This window comes from Tamandua tetradactyla, chromosome 7, assembly GCF_023851605.1.
Source record: "Tamandua tetradactyla isolate mTamTet1 chromosome 7, mTamTet1.pri, whole genome shotgun sequence".
Classification (NCBI taxonomy): domain Eukaryota; kingdom Metazoa; phylum Chordata; class Mammalia; order Pilosa; family Myrmecophagidae; genus Tamandua; species Tamandua tetradactyla.
Window position 1 is genome coordinate 106381735 of NC_135333.1, and position 20281 is coordinate 106402015.

Genomic DNA, 20281 nt, shown 5'->3' on the forward strand with positions numbered 1-20281 from the left:
TCTTCTGGCTTCTTTTTTCAGGAAGGTCCCCCGGGGGCATTTTCCTCTTCATCTCCAATCCTGGCTTTTCCTGAAATGGCTGACTGGCTCCACACAATCTTCATGTGGGGCATTATTCTCTCAGGTCTCTCTTTCTGGAAGTCTAGAGTTTTTCATACCACCAACAGTCTCTTCAAAGTTTTCTAGGACTCCTCTATTAAGCTCCTTACAACTCTTTCAGAATCTTCCCTTTATCCATTTAAGAAGCCATTCCAACTTGTTTTGTATTTACAAATTACAGTAGCACCCTACATCTCTGGTGCCAAAATCTGTTCTAGTTTGCAAGCTGCTGGAATGTGATATACCAGAAACAGAATGCCTTTTATAAAGGGGAATTTATTAAGTTGCAAATCTATAGTTCTAAGGCCATGAAAATGTCCAAATTAAAGCAAGGCTGAAATGTGCAATCTAAGGCATCTAGGGAAAGATACCTTGGTTCAAGAAGGCCAATGATGTTCAGGGTTTCTCTCTGAACTGGAAAAGCACATGGTGAACATGGCAACATCTGCTAGTTTTCTTTCCAGGTTTCTTGTTTCATGAAGCTCTCTCAGGGGCATTTTCTTTCATCTCCAAAGGTCTATGGCTGCATGGGCTTTAAAGCTTTTCCAAATAGTTCTCTCTTAAAGGGCTCCAGTAAACAAACCCCACCTTGAATGGGTGGAGAGACATCTCCATGGAACCCATCTAAGAAAAATGACCACAATTGGGTGGGTCACATCTCCATGGGAACAATAAAAAAGCTCCCACCAAGCAATATTGAGTGAGGATTAAAGGACATGGCTTTTCTGGGTTCCACAATAGATTCAAACTGGCACCATCAGGGGCTCTCTGTCTGTGTTGACTCTGAAGCTTTTTCCAAAATGGTTCCCTCTTAAAGGACTCAAGTAAGTGACCCACCTTGAATGGATAGAGACACATCTCCATGGAAACCACCTAATAAAAAGGTCCCACTCACAATTGAGCGGGTCACATCTCCATGGGAGCAACTTAAAAAGATCCCACCCAACAATACTGAATCAGGATTAAAGAACATGGACTTTTTGAGCTACACAACAGTTTCAAACTGGCACATTCTACCTTCTGAACCCCAAAAAGACATGTTCTTTCCATATGTGGTATCACAAAGCCTTAAACCATTTCAGTAATAATTCAGATATTATACAAAGTCCAAACCAGTACAGAATCTCATCAAGGTCAGTTACAGGCATGGTTTGTCCCAAGGCAAAATTCTCCTCTGGCTCTGGTCATGTAAAACTCAGAACAAGTTCTCTGCTGCCAATATACAAAGGAAAAACAGTCAAGATAAATGATCCCATTGCCATAGGAAAACAGCGGTCACCAGATCTAAACAGTTCAAAAACCTGAAAGGCGAACTCCATTAGATTTCAGTCAGTCATTCATCCACAGGGTTTTAGAATGAGGCAGTCCCACTCTTTCTAAGGGCCTATGCAGTGACCCTTTACTCTCCAAATGCTGGGGTGAGGGTTGCAATCTTAGGGAACTTTGGGAAGACCATCTTTCCCTTGGCTCCAACCCCTCCAAGCATTAGGGCAGCACCCAGGCACTCTGTCATCTCCAGGGCATTTGAGATTACAGAACAATGTCATCTTCAGAACAACACCCTGGAGATGACAGAACAATGGGGTGGCAGCAAGGCTCTCCCCAGTCTTCAAGGAATGTATTCCACCCTCTCTGAGGTGTGCAACACCAAAACTCTTCTTGAACATCTAGGAGGAATGCCCACTCTCTGCCCTTGGGGCAGACTCACCCTCTCCAAGTGTATGGATGGATCCGCTTTCCTGGCCTGAGGTTTCTTGGCTTCGGTCCTTAACTTCTATAGTTCTGCTTTTGAAGCTACTTTTCTTTCAATTTGTCCATTTTTTTGTCCCTTTTATTTCAGATTGGCAGTAGTTCTGTTTATACAGGTCTCACAAGAAACTTATTGGTTTTCCATGATGGTTATACATGGATTATATGCATCAGGTAATAGGACTTTCCATAAATATTTTCTTGATAACTCCATCTCCAATTCTGGCTTTTTCTGAAATGGCTGATTCCATGTTTGGTTAAATCCTCACATGGGGCACTATTCTCTGGGGTCTCACTTTCTGTAAGCCTAGAATTTTCCAGACCATCAATTTTTGGTTTCTTTGTACCCAAGAGTTCAGTTCTCAGCTTATCCATTTCCTGTCACATTTTACTATAAGCTGCAAGGAGCAACCAGGCTGTATTTTCCACAGTTAGTTTGAAAATCTCTTCTGCTAACTATTCAAGTTCATCACTCTTAAATTCTGCCTTCCATACAAATAACAACACTTAATTTTGCCAAATTCTCTGCCACTATAAAACAAGGAAACACGTTCCTTCTGGTTTGCAATAACACTTTTATCATATCTGTTTAAAGCCTCTCCAGAAGTCTCTTTAGAGTCCACATTTCTATCAACAGTCTCTTCAAAGAAACTGTTAGGGTTCTCTAGTGAAACAGAATCAACAGGAAACACTGGCAAATATAAAATTTATAAAAGTGTCTCATTTAACTGTGGAAACACAGAGTTCAAAATCCGCAGGGCAGGCTGTGAAGCCAACAATTCCAATGGAGGGTCTGGATGAACTTCACAGGAGAGGCTCGCCGGCCAAAGCAGGAAGAGACCCTGTCTCTTCTGAATCTTCCTTAAAAGGCTTCCAGTGATTAGATTAAGCATCACTCATTAAAGAAAACACTCCCCTTGGCTGATTACAAATGGAATCAGCTGTGGCTGCAGCTGACGTGATCATGATTTCATTCTATGAAATGTCCTCATCGCAACAGACAGGCCAGCACTTGCCCAAGCAGACAAACAGGTACCACCACTTGGCCAAGTTGACACATGAACCTGCTTTATTTATTTAAAAAACCATTCCAAATGCATTTGGTATTTGTAAACCACAGCACTTCTCTGATACCAAAATTTGTTTCAATTTGTTAATGAAATTGCTAGAAATACAATATACCAGAAATGGGCTGGCTTTTGTAAAGGAAATTTATTTACATTATAAGTTTATAGTTCTAAAGGCCATAAAAATGCCCAAACTAAAGCATCCAAAGAAAGACACTGTTTTAGTTTGCAACTGCCAGAATGCAATATACCAGAAATGGAATGACTTATAAAAAGGGAATTTAATAAATTACAAGTTTACAGCTCCAAGCCTATAAAAATGTCCACCTAAGCTATCCAGGGAAAGATACCTTACTTTAAGGAAGGCCAATAGGTCTGGAACAGCTTTCATCAGCTGGAGAGTTGTGTGGCTGGCATCTATTGGTCCCTTGCTCTTGGGCTTCATTGCTTTCAGCCTCTGTTCCTGTGGGGGTTCGACACTTTGCTTCTCCAGGGCTGGCTTTCATCTCTTGGCTTCCCTTGGCTTTCTCTAGGTTCTGGTTTCTTAACATCTCATGGTGATGTCTGCTGGGCTCCAAGCATCTCCAAACATCCATGTCTCTGTTCTCCAGTGTCAGTATCTGTACCAGCTCTGCTCTGAAGTTTCTGTCAGCTCTACTGTTTCTCCAAAATGTGTTCCACTTTTAAAGGACTCCAGTAAACTAATCAAGACCCACCCTGAGTGGGCAGAGTCACATCTCCATCTAATCAAAAGGTCACACCCACAATTGGGCGTGTAACATCTCTGTGGAGACAATCTAATCAGAAGTTTCTGTCCTACAGTATTGAATTAGGATTAAAAGAAACGGCTTCCCCACAAGACTGAATCAGAATTAAAACATGGCTTTTCTGGGGTACATAATACTTTCAAATTGACACAGATACCTTGACTCAAAAAAGGCTGATCTGGGACGGCACATGGCTGGTGTCTGCTGGTCCTTTGCTTCTGCTTTTAAACATCTTCCACAGGGGCATTTTTTTCCTGCATCTTCAAATATCTCTGTATTGACTCTGAAGTTTTTTCCAAAATGTTTCCCTCTCAAAGGACTTTAGTAAGTGACCCACCTTAAGAGGGTGGAGGCACATTTCCATGGAAACCACCTAATCAAAAGATCCCACCCACAGTTGGGTGGGTCACATCTCCATGGAAGCAGCTTAATCAAAAAGATCCCACAAAGCAATAATGAATCAGAATTAAAGAACATGGGGCTTTTCTGAAGTACATGACAATTTCAAACTGGCACACATCTATATGTATTTATATAGACATAATGTATATTAATATATATTTATATCTCATATATATTTATTTGAGATTCAGGAGAAAACTTTGAGTTGTAAGACAGATACTAAATTACAGGGATTTTAGAGATTATTTTACTATTCTCCTTATTTTATGGATGGAAGCAGCTGCGATCAGGCAGGAAAATGACATTACTGGTTGGACAGTTGGTTAGTGACAAGACAGGAAGTAGAACCTAAGTCTCCTGTTTCCTCATTCCACTTCATAATGTTATGCCATGGGAACTGGGAAATCTAGTTAATTAGTTGATAGATAAATCTTTTACTATCTGAAAACTTGTGAATTGACAATCTTAAAATTTAAGGTAAATTCACATGCTTCATCAATGCCATTGTGAAAAATTGCCTGTCTTCTTCCCAAATGCCTTTCCCAAGAAGTCTTTTTTTGTTTGATGTTTGGTTAGGACTCATTACAGCTTCATATTCTTATTGCCTTAGCAGTGCTATAAAGATTATGGGCTTGATATTAGAATGAGGATAAGAATATGAAAACCAGCAGTTCCATGACATCAGAGAATGGCCCCTATTATCTGCAGAATCTTCTTTTCATAGGAATGAGCATATTATGATCCACAGATTTCCAAGATAAGCACATTCCTGCCCACATGATCCCTGGACAAGCTGTTCTGGAATTTGAACTTGCTACTGAAAGGGGGTTAAGTCCAGGACACACATTTCAGTGGGGGATAAGCCATGATTTCAGGATAAAGTGATTCCAGATGTGCTCTCAGCAAGTACCTAGTACTTATGTTTTTAACCCATTATGCTAAAATTCACTTTCAGAATTTTTGTATGACAGAAGTTTGTTAATTAATTCTTTCTAATTTGCTGACTGCTGGAATGTGATATAACAGAAACAGAACAGCTTTCAAAAAGAGGAATTTATTAAGTTGCACTTTTACAGTTCTAAGGCCATGAAAATGTCCAAATTAAGGCACCAACAAGAGGTTACCTTTACTGAAGAAAGGCCAATGAACCAGGGTTTTTCTCTCACATGGATAGCTTTCTTTCCCAGCTTCTTGTTTCATGAAACTCCCCCGGGGGCATTTTCCTTCTTTATCTCCAAAGGTGTCTGGCTATGTGGGCTCTCATGGCCCTGAAGATTTTTCCAAAATGGTTCCTTCTTAAAGTACTCTAGTAAGCAACCCCACCTTGAATGGGTGAACACATACCTCCATGGAAACAATCTAATCAAAAGTTACCACCCGCAATTGGGTGGGCCACATCTCCATGGGAACAATCAAAAAGATTCCACCCAGCAATACTGAATACAGATTACACGACATGGCTTTTCTGGGGTAAATAATAGCTTCAAACCAGCACAACTTGTCATTCCTATGTTACTTCCTTGGGTTGATTCTAAGTTAATTATAATGTACAGTATGTTTTGAATTAGGAGATACTGATTATAACAATATATAACATATCTATTTATACATACCTACATGTATTCACATGCACATATTGTTGACAAGGATTAGAAGTTTGTTTGAAGTAATGGGTTAATATTCATCAAGTTCCTTTGTCTTGGAAATTTCATTAAATAAAAATAAGGAGAAAATGTTTCTAAGAGGTAGTATTCTAATTCTCTAACAGATCAAGCTGCAACAATTGCCATTGTGATTCTATAGAGTTATTTCATAAGCTTTGTAATCTGATTTTATACAAAAGCGTTGAAAAGAAAAAGTGGTGAATGATTTCTCGGGAAAATTCACATTATTATTAAGAGCATAGGATTTTTGCATCACTTGGTCTTGGAAGAGGGAAACTGAGTGTAAGCATTTCATTTTGCATTAAAATATTTCAGATATCTACGACATTTATATTTTCTGTTAAATGCATGGAAACTTTCTTAGTTGGCCCTTGCTTACTTTAGTTGAGAATATTACCTTTTAGGCTCTTTTGATATGATATTAAATGTGCTTTTAAAAAATTAGGAGCTATATATCTGGCTTCGAGAACCACAACATTTGTTTGTCAAAGACTTTAACCTTGGTCATTATTCACTGGAAAAGAATATTGTAAAACATATTTGTCAGAAGTATTGTTTTGTTGCAACTAAAGTGGTATCTTAGTTTCTAGTGCTGCTGTGACAAGAGGCACAATTAGGTGGCTTAAAACAAGAAATTTGCCTTACAGTTCTGAAGGCTATGGAATCGGGGTGTTCACAAGGCTATGCGCCCCCAGAAAACTGCAGGGGAGAATCCACCCTTACCTTTTCTAACCTCTGATGTTTGCTGGCAATCCTTGGCATTCCTTGGTTTGTAGATGGATCACTCCAATCTGTCTCTGTCTTTACATGACCTTCTCTCCCTGTGTTTCTTCTTTTCTTAAAAGGATACCTGTCATATTGGATTAGCGCCTGCCTTGATTCAGTATAAGTTCATCTTAACTTGAATGAATCTTCAAAGATCTTCTTTCCAGATAAGAATACATCACAGGTATGAGGAGTTAGGGCTTCAGTCTATCTTGTCGTGGGGGACACACAATTCACTCCATACCAAGTGCAACTACAGTGAGCCAATCTAGATATGATCATGGGCTCTGGACCCACACTACCTAGCATGATTCCTGGTTCTGCTTTTTACTAGCAATGTGCTTCAGTTTTCTTAAATGCAAAGAAGTAACAATAAATAGTACCAGGCTGTAAGGATTGAATGAGTCTACATTTGTAAAGAAAGCACTTAGAACATGCCTGGCACATATTAACTCTATGGAAGAAGTAGCTTAAAGAAAAAATTTCATATTTTGTCTTTGCCATTTCAGAGCTTGAGCAACATGTCACTAAAGTTAAAAGAAAAATGATCTTGGTGACTAAACTGTCCTGAAGATCTAGGTGCTTCCATCCAGTTGGGGTTAAAGCTCGATAACAGGAAGGTGAAGAAAACAGCTAAGTATAAATATTATTGTTTAAAACCTAAGGGTAAGGCCTATTATCTATTAAGATAATGATTTGTTTGTAGTATTTTCAACTGGATAAAGACTTTTGATGTTACCCATCAGCAGAAGATGGACTGCAAATTGTCACACATTTGAAGTTTAGCAGTATTGAAGAGATTAATTCCAGGAAATGGAGAAGTTGTGACTTTCCCTAAATCTTTTAAGGAGTCATTACTGAGCCAGTGTTTAGAAGAAAAGTAGGGCCTGCCAGTCTATGCAACCCTTGGAATTAGAAGAATTGCTGTTAGAATTGCTGTTGTGCCCTTCAGACTCCCAGGGCCTTTTGCTAGGAGAAATCCCCCTTCCTCCTGGCTGGGGCAGGCCCATCTGAGGGTAAAGGGCTTGACAAGTGGAGTGTAGGCTGGATTTCAGCCCCATTCACCTACTCATGACCAAATTGCACATTGGATGTGATAACCCTAAAACAGGTTTTGTATTTTACTTCCTGTGCTTCAGTTTAAGCGATATGTTGTTCACTGTGTTGTGTTGAGTTTTGGTCAACGTAATAGGTGGAGTTTGGAAAAGATGTGGATCAATGATTTTTGCCATTGGATCCAATGGATGATTGCTCATTACTACTTAAGATGATCCACAAACCCCTAATTGACTGTCCAAACTGTTTTCTATTAGAGATTTTATGAAACCACTTAATTTAGGGTTAAGTTCCTGCTGAACTTATTTGATTCTGGAAATAAGGAGAAAGGCACCATAATAATCATCTCTTTTAGCAGTGAGTCATACTTCTGTAATGATATTGCTGCTTTTTTTCTATATGCTGTTAAGATTTAAAATGATGCATTTTATTGTCTTCCATTGGTTCATAATCTATAACCGAAAGACTGAGTGTTCTGAAAAGCTAAAACCAGTCAGTCTATTGACATAAAATCATGTCAAGGGTGGTGTCATAAGATTTGAAGGTTTTGGTCTCATGTTTCTCATTGAGTATTTTTTTTTTTAGTTTCATCACAGTTAAATTCCTCATTGGACATGCAGTAGATTAAAATCACATTAAAGTTTGGACTTCAAGCAATGATAGCAGAAAATCTTGATTCTTTGACATTGCCTCCCTATATTCTTCTATTACAGTTTCAAAAAAGGCATTGAGGGGTTTTATTGTTTCAAATATATTTACTTCCATTATTAGGAAACTTGAAATAATTTCCAACTTTCTGTTCTTTTCTCTTTTCATTTAGAAACTTTCTATTTCTATTCCCATCTCCTTACCTGAGTCTTTACCATTCTGAAATTGGTAAGAACTTTTTGCTTTTTTGACTCACTCATGTTATAAGCACAGCCTTAGAAAAAGATGATCAAACTTTTATCTAATAATAAGTTACGTGTAGTCAATACATTACAGTTCCTAAAGCACTTTTCAAGTGCATTATCGCATTTAATTATCAAGATCTTTTGAGTTGGATATTACAATTTTCCCCATTTTTACAAAGTAGAAAACTGATTCTCAGAGATCCACCAAGGACATGGAAAGAGAATGACACTTTTTACCTTTTATTGATTAAATAAACAGATTTGCCCCCATATTTTCTAAAATATTAAACCATCCTGTCTTGCATAAATATGCGTAGCATAACATGTTTGAGGTGGCATAAACTAGAAACTATCTACATGGATAGCTAGCCTGTATATGTTTCCTAACATATTTGAAGAATCTTTTGGAATGATTTAAAATTCTTGGGATTTTTAGCTCTGATCAGACAAGGAGAAAAACAACTCTTGAGTAAAACTTATAGTATTTAGCATATCTGCAGCCTTTCAAAGTAATGGGAGAACTTTGAATTTCTGTTTTGTTTTGCTTATCATGTGCCCCACCTAATTTCACATTTTCACCCTTTCTAACCTTTTTTTCAGGGTATGTTCTAGTTTGCTAGCTGCTGGAATGCAATATACCATAAACAGAGCAGCTTTTAAAAGGGGAAATTTAATAAGTTGGTAGTTGACAGTTCTAAGGCCGAGAAAATGTCCCAATTAAAATGAGTCTATAGTAATGTCCAATTAAAGGCATCCAGGGAAAGATACCTTGGTTCAAGAAGGCCAATGAAATTCAGGGTTTCTCTCTCAAGTGAGAAGGCACATGGCAAACACAGTCACAGTTTTTCCCTCATCTGGAAAGGCACATGGTGAACACAGTCAAGGTTCCTCTCTCATCTGGAAGGGCACACGGCAAACACGGCATCATCTGCTAGCTTCTTCTCCTGGCTTCCTGTTTCATGAAGCTCCCCGGAAGACATTTTCCTTCTTCATCTCCGAAAGTCGCTGGCTGGTGGACTCTGCTTCTCATGGCTATGTCATTCTGCACTGCTCTCTCTGAATCTCTTTCATTCTCCAAAATGTTTCCTCTTTTATAGGACTCCAGCAACTTATCAAGACCCACCCAAATGGGTGCAGACATGTCGTCACCTAATCCAGTTTAAATCACATCTTGATTAAATCACATCTCCAGGGAGATGATCTGATTACAGTTTCAAACATACAGTATTGAATAGGGATTATTCTGCCTTTATGAAATGGGATTTTTGATTAAAACATGGCTTTTCTAGGGTACATACATCCTTTCACACCAGCACAGGTTATGTTGTCAATCAGCTTAGTTTTGAGACACTTTTAAGAATAACCAGGGCCTATGATAGACATTTGATATGTTTCAAATAAATGATTGATTGATTCATCATATGGGCAAATGGCATTTTGTAAATAGCTATCCCTGAATGCAAACAGTTACAATATGTCTATTGTTTTAAATTATAAGGTTTGACACAGTCTGAATTGGTATACAAGGTACATGGACTTTGGAATCCAAAAAATTTGGGTTTGGATCTTTACCCTACCACTCATTGCTGTTTACTACATTTACATTAAGAATATATATAACTTATATGATATCCAGTCTTCACCTGCATATTGAGAATTGTATCATTTACCTTATAAGACTGCTGGAAGGATTATCTGAAATAAGGATGTAGAGTACCTAGCACATTGCTTAAGGCATAAAATGTGCTCAGTATTCATGCCCAGAATTTGATAAGACAGAAATAGCTATTGTGGTACTAAGTTATTGTGATTTAAAAAGTATATTTCTATAGTAAACATGTGAAAGGCATGGAAAGATATATATAACATTACCTTAACTCTCTAAGGAGCATACATTTGCTACCATACATAGGCAGCCTCAACCTAAAGATTCTGAAGGTGTGGAAAGACTTATTTAGAATCTTACCTCCAAAGTGTGGTTCATAATAAGGACTGCTAACAGCAGGAATCTTGGAAGTGCTAGGGGAGCAGAGTAGATGGAGGGAAACATTTAAAAATCCTACTCATTTCACTGGCATCAGTCAGTGGTTGCTTCCTCCTGTGTTTTCAGGAATTGTGGAAGCTGCTGCCAGCCACTGACATTGATCAGGAGAGAAAAGAGAATTATTACCCACTGAGTATTGATGTTAGAAATATACAAAGCAGAATTAACAGACTTTGCGTTTCCACAATAAGAAACTTAGCCAATCTCATTCTGCTTTGTATATTTCTACCATCAATACTCAGTGCGTAATAATTCTCTTTTCTCTCCTGATCAATGTCAATTGGCTAAATTTCTTACTGTGGAAAGGCAAAGTCTGTTAATATTCATAATCAACCAAAATCATACAGCAATAATTTTTTATATGATTTGGGATATGCCTTCTTTAGACTCTATTTAATCTATAACTTAGTTAGCAGTGGAACTCCCAACTCACGGATTATATATTTTCTGATTAACATTTGCATGTAAAAATTCAGTTTATAACCCATAAAGTACACGATGATAATAGCAGTTAAACAACCAATTCTAAATTTTACCTAAGCCAAGGGCCAAAATTAGTTAAGATAATTTTGAAGAAGAACAAGGTGAAGGCTTTTGCTTTAAAATATATCAAGGCTTACTATAAAGCTGTAGTAATCAAGGCATTGTTGTAATGGCAAAGGGATAGGCATAGTCACTAAAGAAACAGAATGGACAATTTAGAAACCTCAATAGGTATAAAAATGACATATAAGACAGGTCATATTGGGGAAAAGTTTGATGATTTGTAACTGGTTCTGGTATAATTGGTCATCTATAGGGAGGGAAAAATTAGATCTCTAACTCACACTGCACAAATGTGAAAAGCACAGTTTTTAAATTTGTAGAAGAAAGTATCTTTATGACCTTGATATAAGAAAGTATTTCTTTTTTTTTTTTTTAATTTTAAACAGTTTTATTCACACATCATACAATCCAACCTAAGTGTATAAACGTGCTTTCACCACTAGGAAAGTATTTCTTAAACAATGTACAAGAAACACAAACCATAAAGAAAAAGATTGTAAACTTGACTACATTAAAATTGGAAACTTCTGAATTAAAATGCACCATAAAAAATGAAACTACAAGTGAAAGAGGGAAAAAGATATTTAGCACATATAAAAATTCATATGCAGAATTTATCAAGAATTTCTATAAATCAATAAGAAAAAAACACAATGGGAAGATGGATAAAAGATATGAAAAGGCAGTTCACAGAAAAGAAAACTGGATGGCCAGTAATCAGGTGGACATTGTGATAAGGGAAATATAAAATTAAAACCGCGAGAAGGTAGGGTTTTACATCCACCACAGACCAAGTATTTGTGAGAATGAACAGCAGGGAGAGAGCACATGCATTTCTCATGGGAGTATTTCACTTGTACTACCACTTTGGAAAACAATTAGACAAAATCTAGTACAGTTGAAGATCCATATCATACTACCTATAGCTCCATGGTTGGCTTTGAGTTCTGGATAAATTCTCTCAGCACCTACGTCAGTTCCTAGTGCAAAGGAGGAGGTCAGTTAATAGTTCTTGGTGGAAGGAAAGTGGAGTTGGGGGGGGGGGGATGGATGGAAAAAGAGAGAGAAGGTGTGGGGAAGAGAGTGAATGGAAAAGAGAAAAAAAAAGTGAGAAAGAAAGAGGGAAAGAAAGAAAAACAACAATTGCATTATTGGCTTCTCTTTACTGTGTTCTGGGTAATATTCCCAAATTGCTTGTATCTCACCAGTGAGGTGTCACTTAGGGTACTGAGGGTTTTAAAGATTAACCTCTATGTCTCTGAGATTCTACTGTAAATGGAAATACTGGTTTTACTTATCAGATGAATGGATACATCCTGTAAATGTTTTTCCTTGAAGAATTCACAATGGTGTTTCTTTAAATGCTAAGCTCTCATTGCATATTTAAAACAAATATATCTAGTTTATAAAATGAATGACACCAGTTGTATTAGTTGGGGTTCTCTAGAGAAATAGTATCAACAGGAAATATTCATAAATATAAAATTTATAAGAGTGTCTCACAAAACCATGGGAACGTAGAGTCTAAAATCTGTAGTGCAGGCTGTGAAGCTGACGATTCTGATGGAGGGTCTTGCATGAACTCCACAGGAGAGACTCACCAGCCGAAGCAGGAACAGAGCCTGTCTCTTCTGAATCCTCCTTAAAAGGCTTCCAGTGATTAGATCAAGCATCACTCATTAAAGAAGACACTCCCCGACATGATAATGATCTAATTCTATGAAATGTCCTCATAGCAAAAGACAGACTAGCACTTGCCCAACCAGACAAACAGGTACCATCACCTGGCCAAGTTGACACATGAACCTGGCCATGACAGTCCACCCCTTGTCAACTTGGCAGCTATACTCATCACCTTTAACCATACCTCATTTCTAAATAGAAAACAATAAAAGACGCATTTTTTTTCTCTCACCTAACAATACTTAACTGTCCTGCATATAACTGGAATCACATTAAATCTCTCCAGAATAGGGTACAAGTCTTGGGTAATATTCATTCTCAAACTTGCTATCTTACAACTTAAATAGTATAACACAAACAAAATGGCATTACAGTCCTCATTTCTGTAACTGATCACGTGGCCGTAGTTCATATTTATCATTACCTTCTTCCACTACTCATTCCATGTTCTCTTTAACCTCAGCAAGCACTTCAGCTGGCTGTGGTTCTTTGCCTGGTGGGGTGACCCAAAGCTTCATTCCTGAAGTTTCAGAGCCATTGGTAGCCCTGCCTGGATTGGGTTATTGCAGTTTTCCATTGATTTTAATCACAGGGCATGGTAGTACTAAAAGACGCTCTAGGGGACCGCCTATATTCCAGGTAAATTCTTTACCTCCATTGTGCTGTTGCAGTCCTATTTCCCCCGATAGTCAAGGTCAGTCACCCCAGCCAGTAATGTAATCCCCTTTTTGGCTTGTTGATCCAAGGGCGTGAGTAGCCCAAAGCGACCAGGTGGCAGTTGTAGATTCCAGTTCAATGGAATCATTGTTGTTTTTCCTGGTGGAAGCACTCCCCCTTTTGGAACTAAAACCTGCAAAGATCAGGGTCTCAGGGACAGGTAGCAAAAACTTTCCTAGAGGATCACTAGGGGATCAATAGTGAGTGGTGCCACTCCCGTTTTCACCCCTTGGTTCCTGGACCCATGGATCCTGGCTATGGGAGAAACCGCACCATACAGTGGACGCTGATTCAGAGCATACACAGCTTCCTGGAGAACATTACCCCAGCCCTTCAAGGTATTGCCACCTAGTTGGCACTGTAATTGAATTTTCAAAAGCCATTCCAGCGTTCAATCAATCCAGCTGCTTCTGAATGATGGGAAACATGGTAAGACCAGAGAATTCCATGAGCATGAGCCCATTCCCACACTTCATTTGCTGTGAAGTGTGTTCTCTGATCAGAATCAATGCTGTGTGTAATACCATCATGATAGATAAGGCATTCTGTAAGCCCACAGATGGTAGTTTTGGCAGAAGCATTGTGTTCAGGAAAAGCAAACCCATATCCAGAGTATGTGTCTATTCCAATTAGAACAAATCACTGCCCCTTCCATGAAGGGAGTGGTCTGATGTAATCAACCTGCCACTATGTAGCTGGCTGGTCACCTCGGGGAATGATGCGATATCAGGGGCTGAGTGTGGGTCTTTGCTGCTGCATATCGAGCATGCAGCAGTGGCTGTAGCCAGGTCCGCCTTGGTGAGTGGAAGTCCACGTTGCTGAGCCCATGCATAACCTCCATCCCTACCACTGTGGCCACTTTGTTCATGAGCCCATTGGGCAATGACAGGAGTTGCTGGGGAAAGAGGATGACTGGTAACCATAGAACGGGTCATCTTGTCCACTTAATTATTAAAACCTTCCTCTGCTGAAGTCACCCTCCGGTGCACAGTCACATGGGACACAAATATCTTCATGTTTTTAGCCCACTCAGAAAGGTCTATCCACATAACTCTTCCCCAGACCTCTTTGTCACCAATTTTCCAATTATGGTCTTTCCAAGTCCCTGACCATCCAGCCAAACCATTAGCAACAGCCCATGAATCAGTATACAAACGCACCTCTGGCCAGTTCTCCTTCCAAGCAAAATGAACAACCAGGTGCACTGCTCGAAGTTCTGCCCACTGGGAGGATTTCTCCTCACCACTGTCCTTCAAGGACACCCCAGAAAGGGGTTGTAATGCTGCAGCTGTCCAGTTTCAAGTGGTACTGCATATCATGCTGAACTATCTGTAAACCAGGCCTGAGTTTTCTCTTCCTTAGTCAATTCACTCACTGTAAGGAACTCCCCAAGAGGCCATAGCTGTGGTCTGGGAAAGAAAAGGTAATGTGGCAGGAGTGGAGACCATGGGCATTTGGGCCACTTCCACATGTAACTTACTTGTGCCTTCAGAACCTGCTCTGGCCCTGTCTTGTATATACCATCCCATTTTATGATGGAGTGCTGCTGCATACACCCAATTTATGGCTTGGTGGGTCAGACAACACCCAGCTCATGATAGGCAACTCAGGTCTCATGGTAACTTGGTAGCCCATGGTTAAGCATTCAGTCTCTACTAAGGCCCAGTATCAGGCCAAAAGCTGTTTCTCAAAAGGAGAGTAGTTATCTGCAGCAGATGGGAAGGCTTTGCTCTAAAATCCTAAGGTTCTGCGTTGTGATTCTCCTATAGGGGCCTGTCAAAGGCTGCAAATAGCATCTCTATTTGCCACTGACACTTCCAGCACCATTTTATCTGCTGAATCATATGGTCCAAGTGGCAGAGCAACTTGTACAGCAGCCTGAATGTGTCGCAGAGCCTCCTCTTGTTCAGGTCCCCACTCAGAATTAGCAGCTTTTCTGGTCACTCAATAAATGGGCTGGAGTAGCACCCCGCAAATGAGGAATATGTTGTAGTCAAAATCCAAAGAAACCAACTAGGTGTTGTGCCTCTTTTTTGGTTGTAGGAGGGGCCAGATGCAGCAACTTGTCCTTCACCTTAGAAGGGATATCTTGACATGCCCCACACCACTGGACACCTAGAAATTTCACTGAGGTGGAAGGCCCCTGTGTTTTTGTTGGATTTGTCTTCCATCCTCTGACATGCAAATGCCTTACCATTAAGTCTAGAGTAGTTGCTACTTCTTGCTCACTAGGTCCAACCAACATGATATCATCAATATAATGGACCAGTGTGATGTCTTGTGGGAAGGAGAAACGAATAAGTTCCTGTTGGACAAGATTATGACATAGGGCTGGAGAGTTGATAGACCCCTGAGGTAGGACAGTGGAAGTATATTGCTGACCTTGCCAGCTGAAAGCAAACTGTTTCCAGTGGTCCTTACTAACAGCTATTGAAAAAAAAGCATTTGCCAGATCAATAGCTGCATAACAGGTACCAGGGGATATACTGATTTGCTCAAGCAATGATACCACATCTGGAGCAGCAGCTGCAATTGAAGTTACCACCTGATTGAGCTTAGGATAATCCATTGTCATCCTCCAAGACCCATCTGTTTTCTGCACAAGCCAAATGGGAGAGTTGAATGGGGATGTGGTGGGAATCACCATCCCTGCATCCTTCAAGTCCTTAAGAGTGGCAGTAATCTCTGCAATCCCTTCAGGAATCTGGTATTGTTTCTGATTTACTATTTTGCTAGGTAGGGGAAGTTCTAGTGGTTTCCACTTGGCTTTTCCCACCATAATAGCCCTCACTGCATGAGAACCAATGTGGGGATTCTGCCAGTTGCTCAGTATGTCTATTTGAATTATGCATTCTGGAACTGGGGAAATAACTATAGAAAGAGTCCAAGGACCCACTGGACTCACTGTGAGACAGACCTGAGCTAAAACTCCATCGATCACCTGACCTCCATAAGCCCCCTCTGACTGGTGGACCAGAGTGATGTTTTGGGTCCCCTGGAATTAATGTCACTTCTGAACCAGTATCTAATAATCCCTGAAATATCTGATCATTTCCTTTTCCCCAATACACAGTTACCCTGGCAAAAGGCCATCGGTCTCCTTGGGGAAGGCTTGGAGGAAGATTAACAGTATAGATTTGTGGCAGTGTAACAGGGTTCTCCCCCAAAGGGACCCGGCCTCCCTTTCATTCAAGAGGCTCTGGGTCTGTAAATTGTCTCAAGTCTGGAAATTGATTAAGGGGCTGTGACTCTGTCTTTTTGTCTTTCCAGTTAGACTTCTGTTCAACAGACCTAGAACTCTTTAGCTTATACAGCTCAAACAAGAATTTAGTAGACTGCCCATCTATTGTATTTCTAGGTACCCCATGATTTACTAGTCAACACCACAAATCTCTGCAAGTCAGATTATTTTGACTCCTGCTTTGCGTTTGCTGTCTATTATAATAGCCACGTCCACCCTGTCTTTGGCATTTAATAGCTGCCACCTGGCTTCTGCCAAGTCGGGATCCTCTCATCCCTATTGTGTTTAAGGATTCCAGCTCAGTGACAGCAGTTCCCACAGTAGTGTCTTACCTACAGAGTAGTGCAACTACAGCGCTCTTCAGGGATGATGGTTCTAGACTCATGAATTTATTTCTTACTGTTCTGGTAAAAGGTGCATCCTCTGGACATTCCTGGGGTGTAAGAGCAGGCTTTGCATGATAAATCCACTCTAACATTCCAATCTCTCTAAGCCTCTGGATCCCCTCATCTACATTATCCAGGGCAGTTCTGGTGTTTCAACCTCAGGTAATGTTGGCCACTTTTTAACCCATGTCTCAGCCAACCATCCGAACAAACTGTAAATACCCTTTCTAACCCCTCAAGCTATAACATGGAATGTAGAATCTCTGTTTAGTGGGCCCATATCCATAAATTCAGCCTGATCCAGCCTTATATTCCTCCCACCATTATCCCACACCCTTCAAATCCATTGCCACACATATTCCCTGATTTCTGTCTATAAATTGGAAAACTCATGCAGTTCTTTTGGAGTATAACGTACCTCCTCATGTGTTATACTTTGCACCTCACCTTTAGGGGCCTGTTGGGACTTTAGTCTAGTTGTAGGTCTGGAAGAAATGAACGGTGGTGGTGGTGGGTCATAAAAAGAATCAGAAGTATCTTCTAAGCCATTTGCTTCAGGGCATTCATTTGCAATTTCATCTGGTGAAACAGGATTAATCACTCTATGGCTAATCCTTTCAGGTGGAGGTTGGGTGCCAACTCCTGAAGGCAGACTGGAGGTAGAGTGACTGTTACCTCAGGGCAAATTATTACAGGGTTATCTAGAGAAGATTCAGCATGACCTAGAGTTTCAACCTCTCCACTGACATCATTATCAATCCATATGCCACCATCCCATTTTTCAGGGCCCCACTGCTTTCCAATCAATACCTTCACTTTAATGGCAGACACCATGCAAGATTGAGATTTCAGTTTACGTTGTAAAGTTGCTACTCTAACAATAAGATTCTGAGTCCGATTTTCAGAGATCTCAAGTCTATGGCTACAGGAAATAAGATTTTCCTTCTGGACACTCACAGAAACATCTACATCTGTCAGATGGTGCTTAAGCTTCTCGTTGAAGCCTTACGCTCACCCCTTCCACTCATTAATGTATACAGTGTATCTAACAACAACCAGCCAACATCTCTATACTTCCTATTTCCACAAAACTCCATAAAGGTGTCAAAACATTATCCCCAAGCATGGTTGCGTACAAGCGGCTCATTAGAAGAATTGAATGGTAATATTTTGACTATCTGTTTTGCCAACTCACTCCATGGATTGGCCATGTCATTCTGATTATGGGAATCAGAGTCCTTAGTGCCTTTGAGTCAAGTCAGTTTAGGAAACCATTTATAAAAACCTATTTTTAAAATTCTGTTTCTTAAGAACCACTCCTGGTACCAAGTTGTATTCATCAGAGTTCTCTAGAGAAACAGAATCAACAGGAAATGTTCGTAAATATAAAATTTATAAAAGTGTCTCATGTAACCATGGGAATGTAGAGTCCAAAATCTGCAGGGCAGGCTGTGAAGCTGACGATTCTGATGGGGGTGGCTGGACGAACTCCACAGGAAAGTCTCACTGGCCGAAGCAGGAAGAGAGCCTGTCTCCTCTGAATCCTTCTTAAAAGGCTTCCAGTGATTAGATCAAGCATCACTCATTAAAGAAAACTGCCTGATTACAAATGGAATCAGCTGTGGATGTAGCCAATGTTATCATGATCTAATTCTATGAAATGTCCTCATAGCAAAAGACAGGCCAGCACTTGCCCAACTTGACCACCACCTGGCCAAGCTGACACATGATCCTGACCATGACACCGGTATATTATAGATAGTATAAAATATTAATTATTATTGGATCCTTACAATTCCATTGGTAAAAGAAAGATGAGACCAATGCCCTGGAAAGGTAAAATTTCTTTTTTGGTACATTAGTAATAAAAAAGTATATGACTTGTTTATGAAAAAATGTTTATTCTTTTTAAATAGAAAATTTTAATATGCATTAAACCAATCCTTTTTGTAACTATTCCCTTAGATCATAAGAAGCATGGCACTCTTTTCAGAGCTGGAAGAATGTGTGGTTACCCTGGCAACAGCATCTTAGTTCCTGCTTCCAAGTACCACCTGGTAATTTCAATTCTAACAGCTGTGCAGCATCTACATTTCCATTGAGGAAATAAAATGCGTTCATGCATCATCTCATGGAGCATTTAAGAAGAAACGAGCTTGCAAATTGGGGAACAGGGGAAAGATATAGCACTATACACCAGCCGAACCAATTGAGATTTAAAAGCCCTAACTGCAGTCTTGGAAGCATGCCTGAAGTAGCTAAGGCCACCACATTAGGGATATAGGATTGCTAGGCGATTCTCCATCAGAAAGCTGATGTTCACATGGGCCCAGCAGCTTAAGAACATTTTATTTTTCCTTACTCAAACCGTATAAAGTGGAGATTGTAAATTGGCACTCTCCTTCTTAACAGGAATTTAAACAAAATAGTTGTGTACCTATCACTATGAGAGACAGAGGAGAAGGAAGAAAGCAGTGACCTCCTTCATGCTGTTTCTCAATGCTCCTGTATTAACCAGGGTTCTCTAGAGAAACAGAACCAACAGGAGAGATCTGTAGTTATGGGATTTATAAAGATGTCTCATGCAACTGTGGGGAATGGAAGAGTTCAAAATCCGCAGGGCAGGCTGTGAAACTGGCAGCCCTGATGAAAGATCTGGACAAACTTCACAAGAGAGGCTCACTGGCTAAAGTAGCAGTGAAAAAGTCTTTCTTCCTTAAAAGTCTTCAACTGATTGGATTATCTGTTGGTGGGAGACACACTTTAGTTGATCGCAGACATAGTCAGCCACAAATGCAATCAGTTGACTGATGATTTAATACACCAGCCTTCAGATTATCAATCAGCCACGAAATATCCTTGCAGCAATGGTCAGGCTAGTGCTTGTCTGATTGGACAACTGGGCATCATCACTTGGCCAAATTGATACTAGAAACTTAAGCCATCACAGCTCCTAATTTTACCCCAAAGTATTGGCATCTTCCTGAGGCCTAGTCATATTAAAACACAAAAAACAAAAAACAAATCCTTTGATAACTTTCAACAGAAAGTTTTGTGGGAACTTCTGAAACAGGCAGTTGAGCAATGGAAAGGAAGAATAGTGTTGCTGGATTGCAGGCTAGGGAATAATTTCCTGTCTTCTCAACAAAAAAGGACTATGAACAGACAGTTTGAGATATATATTTCAAGTTTTTCCTCCCCT

General features: G+C 39.8%; 1 long non-coding RNA gene across 1 annotated transcript; it reads left to right on the forward strand.

Annotated features, from left to right (window-relative positions):
- Window positions 1–1604: 1604 nt before the first annotated feature.
- On the forward strand, window positions 1605–19206 carry LOC143689920 (uncharacterized). The gene is made up of 5 exons (XR_013178971.1): window positions 1605–1848; window positions 1940–2022; window positions 6594–6697; window positions 7023–7133; window positions 19045–19206. It is a non-coding gene; the product is annotated as an uncharacterized LOC143689920 (long non-coding RNA).
- The last annotated feature ends 1075 nt before the right edge of the window (window positions 19207–20281 follow it).